At 47.4% G+C, this 6003-nt stretch overlaps 1 long non-coding RNA gene across 2 annotated transcripts; it reads left to right on the top strand.

Annotated features, from left to right (window-relative positions):
• Nucleotides 1–147: 147 nt before the first annotated feature.
• Nucleotides 148–5728, top strand: LOC142003597 (uncharacterized). 2 transcript variants are annotated; one of them, XR_012642856.1, is made up of 3 exons: nucleotides 148–283; nucleotides 1043–1128; nucleotides 1219–5728. It is a non-coding gene; the product is annotated as an uncharacterized LOC142003597 (long non-coding RNA). The 2 variants fall into 2 exon arrangements; XR_012642855.1 differs by having other exon boundaries at nucleotides 890–1128.
• Nucleotides 5729–6003: the final 275 nt, after the last annotated feature.

The following is a 6003-nucleotide window of genomic DNA, read 5'->3' as shown; positions in this document are numbered from 1 at the left end:
AACTGACGCCCTTCCAGCCATCGTCATAATGTACGCACGTTTGCGACGATTTCCGGTGTCTGAGTCCCTAGGAACTTTGCCGCTGGTCTCTGTTGCCGGCAGAAATTTGTTGGTTACCGTACCGTTCCGGATGTGGGTATGGTAGAATGGGTGACTGGACATGGGGAGGTGCTGTCGGCAGGCTGAGCGAGCTGTGGGTTCTCAGTCTCTCCTGATGAACTCGTTTCCGGTGCCGGGGCTGTGGCCTGGGGAGCTTCGCTCCGGCGGACGCTGCGGACGGATGGTGGGGTATTGCTGGGAAATTGGCTTAGGGCCTGTCTCGGTCAGTGTAGGTGGTCCGTATACAGTTTTGTGTGGCTCATGGCGGGGCATGTTGGCGTGGTGCTTGGGTGTCGCCGCTGCCTCAAGGACGGGCCGGGGCTGTGCGAGAGTCAAGCAGAGTTACTCTGATTTGTCCCGCTCCTGACCAGAATGAATTTGGATTTTGTGCACCAATGGGGGAGGGTGTATGTCGCTTTCATATTGGTGCACAGAAAACAACTCATGTGCTGGGAGTGGAGCAAAGGGGTTCCAAGTGTGAAGACTGGGCTCAAAACTGGGGCAGAGGGTTGGGGTGCAGGAATTTGAGGGTTTTGGCTGGGGATGAGGGGCTCAGGACTGGGACAGAGGGGTGAGATTGAAAGCTGTTAGTGCTCCAGTTGGGGCTTATTGGCTGGGGTCAGGGAGGAGGGGTTCAGATCTGGGGCAGAGGGGTGGGATGTAAGGGTGTAAAGATTTTGGCTGAGGAAGACTTCTGCAGTGGTGTAGATGGTGCTAGGTTGTGTTTTGGGTGCAGGGGACTGGACTTAATGACCTCTCAAGGATCCTTTCAATTCTATGCTTTCTGCAGGATCAGGCCTGGGCCATTCTGGCCATGGCAGGATCAGAGCTGGGTTAGGACAGGATTGCCCTGGCTGTAGCAGATTGGAGATCGATATTTCACACACCAGTAGAGCTAAGTGCGGTGATGATTCATGCTGGGGTTTTTCTGCTGTGCTTGCAGAGGTAACATCCAGGAGCACTTTGGTCAGAGGAGAAGCTGTTGGAAGTAGACCCAAGCAGTTTGGACATCCTTCTAAAAAGCCTGAGGTGCTGGAGATGTGAGAAGAAGTGCTTATGTGACAATGCCAAATGAGGTGGTCAGGTGCTTAGTTTTTCTGTTTTTCCTCCCTTGTACAGGTTTAATACCAATGGAAGAGAACAAAACAGACAGTCTGCTCTTGTCAGGTGACGGAAAGAGAGTGAGAGCAGTGAGCCCTTGGGCATGGTTGATGCCAGGGAAGAATTGTGCAGCTGGATGCTGATCATACACTGCAGTCATGGAGATAAGTATTTGGTTAGGCTATTGCTCTGTTCACAGCACACCCGGTTCCAGGTAGGTACTTCCAGTTAGCTAGGGATGGGTTTGAAGACATAGGTTTGTGACTATCAGCAGTGATTGTAAAGTCGCCATTTTAAATCACTTCTCATTTCTCTGGGCCCAAGCGGCAAGTCCTCATGAGACAGACGGATCTAAGGGGATGACTCCAAGTGGTGAATTGCTTGCCTTCCTCTTATGTGTTTCTCTTCTCTAGTGTATCGGCCAACATATTATTTCTCTTTCTTTCCCTTTGTTGATGTCATCTCTTTCTGCAGGATATGGGGTAAAGAATGTGAGAATGGAGCGCTCTCATTGTTGACTCAGTCTCTATTCATTGAGAGAGTCAATATAGATGGGAGAGGGAGGGTTGAAAACAAGAATTAACTCAGCAGTAGAGCTTAGTGTAATTATGGCTCATGCTTAGCTTTTTCTGTTGCACTTGCAGAGGAGTCATCCAGGAGCCCTGGCCAGAGGAGAAGCTGACAGAAGTGTGTTCAAGCAGCCTGGAGATCTTTCTAAGGAGACCTGCACAATCCTTAGCTTTCCATCTTCCACATAAGTGGCTGAGAGAATGCATTCAGTTTTTTTAATTCCTCGTCTGCATTTCACAGGTCATCAGCTTCCTGTTAGGCATGGGGTCCTGTGGGATAGAGTCTGGGGAAGGGACCATAGCCTGCAATGCAGAGTGACTATTTTGCATGTAGGTGCAACAAGTTCCTTTATAATTGTAGTCCTATAGCAGTAATGGGATGGGTGGTCAGAGCTGTGTGGTGTGTTAAATGCGAGAAGAGGTTATGCAAGATTGCCAACTGAGATGCTAACTGGCTTGTTTTTCCCTTTGTGCTGGGTTTAATAGCAAGGGAAGAGAAATTAATTGTGAAGTCTACTCCTATAACACAAGGAAAGAGAGCAAGAGCGGCAAGTTTGTGGCCATTATCAGTGTGAGACAAGAGCCATTGACCTGAGAGTAGAGCAGCCACCACTGTCACTGAGATATGGGTCTGGTTTGCAGATAGCTCTTCATGCGGCCCACCCATTGCTCCTGGTAGAGATGACTCGTTAGCTAGAGTTGGATTGTAAATAGAAGTAAAGAGGGAGGCAAAGTCCCTATTTTCAGTGGCTGCTGTTTTCTTTGGGTGGAAGTAGAGTGTCATCTTCAGCAGAGAGTTGGATATAGGAAGAAGTGCCAAAGTAGTGTGTTGCATGTCTTCCTCTCCTGTTTCTCTCTCTCTCTCCTCTAGTGAGTTGGACAACACTTTCTGTTTTTCTGTCCTGGCCTCTACTGCTTGTTCTCTCTCTTTATGTGGGACAATTGCAGGCATTCAGCGTTTGCATCCTCACATGGTAGGTCACTTGAGCCATTGAGAAGTCGGGGGGATGTAAATGGTAGGAGGCTTTAGGGGTGAGGGTGGAGTTGTGACTGTGGTTGTTAGTCTCCATATCATTGCACCACCAAGTGCAGCAGCAGTCCTACCCTCCCTGACTTTGACTTCCAGCCTCTGACCTGGTGAAAGGCCAGAGCCCCTGGGGCATGAAGCAGGATTTCCACTTTACTGAGGAAGCGCCTCAGAGAGGGGCAGGATGTCATGGTGTGTTTGTGTGGATGTGGAAATGCAACTGCCTCAATTTTCTGTCTATGGCACCTCAGCTTGTGCCTCCAAGAGAAAGGGACTAATGCTGCCTCTGTTTGCCATGGGCTATCACAGTTCCTCTAGGGCAGATGCCTGCTCTGTATTGCCCTAACTGGGGATGGGGAGTCACTGCTGTTCAGAGGTGCTGCATTAGACATTGTTACTGCATTATCCAGAATGGTCACGTGTGGCCATGGTTGCTCCATGAGGGAAATGCTATGTGCACTACTCCAACTGAACACCAGATGACACTGTTGCTACATTAGAGATTCTTTATGCATTACCCCGAGTGGCCACTTTTGATCACTGTTGCTCTGTGATGGAAATGCTATGTGCATTACCCCAACTGGCCACAGACCATCACTGTTCCTACATTAGAAAACTGTGCTTTAGTCGGAGTGGCTACTTGTGGCCACTATCATTACATGAAGGCAATACCTTGTCGGCAGACCACTGAATGGTCACCAGGTATCCCAGTTGGGTTATTGTGATATGCTTTGTGTATAAGCTGAATTAGCCACACGGTGTCTGTGTCATAGGTGTTGGTTGTTTTGTTTGGGTTTAGGTGATGCACACAGTGGTCACAAGATAGGGGTCATTCTGTGGATAGCTGGGGGAAGTATTTGGGTGATTCACACAGTGGTGGGAGCTGATAGAGGAGGTATCTGAGCCTTTAGCTATCATCTTTGGAAAATCATGGGAGACAGAAGAGATTCCAGAAGACTGGAAAAGGGCAAATGTAGTGCCCATCTATAAAAACGGGAATAAGAATAACCCAGGAAACTACAGGCCAGTCAGCTTAACTTCTGTGCCAGGAACGATCATGGAGCAGGTAATTAAAGAAATCATCTGCAAACACTTGGAAGGTGGTAAGGTGATAGGGAACAGCCAGCATGGATTTATAAAGAACAAATCATGTCAAACCAATCTGATAGCCTTCTTTGATAGGATAACGAGCCTTGTGGATAGGGGAGAAGTGGTAGATGTGGTATACCTAGACTTTAGTAAAGCATTTGATACAGTCTCACTTGATATTCTTATCAATAAATTAGGCAAATACAATTTAGATGAGACTACTATAAGGTGAGTGCATAGCTGGCTGGATAACCATACTCAGAGAGTAGTTGTTAATGGTTCTCAATCCTGCTGGAAAAATATAACAAGTGGGGTTCCACAGGGGTCTGTTTTGGGACCGGGTCTGTTCAATATATTCATCAACAATTTAGGTATTGGCATAGAAAGTACACTTATTATGTTTGCAGATGATACCAAGCTGGGAGGGGTTGCAACTGCTTTGAAGGATAGGGTGATAATTCAAAATAATCTGTATAAATTGGAGAAGTGGTCTGAGGTAAACAGGATGAAGTTTAATAAGGACAAATGCAAAGTGCTCCACTTGGGAAGGAACAATTAGTTTCACTCATACAGAATGGGGAGAGACTGTCTAGGAATGACTACAGCAGGAAGGGATCAAAGGGTTATAGTGGACCACAAGCTAAATATGAGTCAACAGTGTGATGCTGTTGCAAAAAAAGCAAACGTGATTCTGGGATACATTAACAGGTGTGTTGTGCACAAGACATGAACAGTCATTCTTCTGCTCTACTCTGCGCTGGTTAGGCTTCAGCTGGAGTATTGTGTCCAGTTCTGGGCACTGCAGTTCAAGAAAGATGTGGAGAAATTAGAGAGGGTCCAGAAAAGAGTGACAAGAATGATTAAAGGTCCAGAGAATGTAACCTATGAAGAAAGGTTGAAAGAAATGGAATTGCTTAGTTTAGAAAAGAGAAGATTGAGGGGCAACATGATAGCAGTTTTCGGGTACCTAACAGGGTGTCATAAGGAGGAGGGAGAAAACTTGTTCTTTTTGGCCTCTGAGGATAGAACAAGAGGCAATGGACATAAACTACAGCCAGGGAGGTTTAGGTTGGACATTAGGAAAATGTCAGGGTGGTCAAACAGTGGAATAAATTGCCAAGGGAGGATGTGGAATCTCCATCGCTGGAGATATTTAAGAACAGGTTAGGTAGATGTCTCTCAGGGATGGGTTAGCGTGTACTTGGTCCTGCCATTAGGGCAGGGGGCGGGACTTGATGGCCTCTCGAGGTCCCTTCCAGTCCTAGCATTCTATGATTCTGTGGGGGCAGGGAGGGTTGTCTCCTTGTCCATAGCTAATTGGGGCAAGGGTTTGGGTAATGCAGGGTGAATGCTGTGCTGCAAAGCTAGCATGTGGGAGGATTTCAGTGATATGATGTGAGTAGTGGGGTTTGTAGGGATTTTATTCCCCTCATTATTTTACCTGTGTTTCCTACTGTCATGTAGTAACTCCATGTGTGTGCCTCAGATCTCTAGGTGTAGCATCAGTGCACAGCTGGAGATAAGCATTTGTGTGTGGTTACTTCTCCCTCATAGGCAATGGCTCTCCATGGCCTTTGTAATCTTGGCAACCAGGGATTACCTTTTTCCTGGGAAACAGGACAAAGACAGGAGGAGTGGTCTGACCAGTTGGAATTTTAACTGTGCAGTTAGGGAGGCATGCAGACTCAGATGACTTGAGAGCAAGGAAGGAGGGCTGGGGCCGTGGCTTGGGCACCTGTCGTTCCTCTTTCCCCCTGAAGGATTGTATTGACTGCTTCTTGTTTCCATGCTGACAAGCCTGTTCTATGCGGTGTCCCTATTTCCTAATAAATGTTCTATTCTACTTGCTGTCTGAGAGTTGCATCTGAGTGAGGATGGGGTGCAGAGCTTGGTGAATCCCATACTCCATATCCTATACACATTGATCCAGGACTGCGTGTTGCCATACTGCTAGCTGGGGAGAGGCTTTGAGTGAAACACACAGGTATAATGGGGAGGGTATGCTAAAGGAGGGTGCCAATCTAGCTGGGGGAATTGTTTGGGTGACATGTCAGGTGAATAAGTGTGCTGTGGAGGGCTGCAAAGCTGGCTGAAGGAAGGGATTAAGTGATGCACACA

Source organism: Carettochelys insculpta, chromosome 30, assembly GCF_033958435.1.
Source record: "Carettochelys insculpta isolate YL-2023 chromosome 30, ASM3395843v1, whole genome shotgun sequence".
Lineage (NCBI taxonomy): Eukaryota > Metazoa > Chordata > Testudines > Carettochelyidae > Carettochelys > Carettochelys insculpta.
Note: the sequence above shows the minus strand (reverse complement) of the source record. Positions and strands in the feature narration are given on the sequence as shown.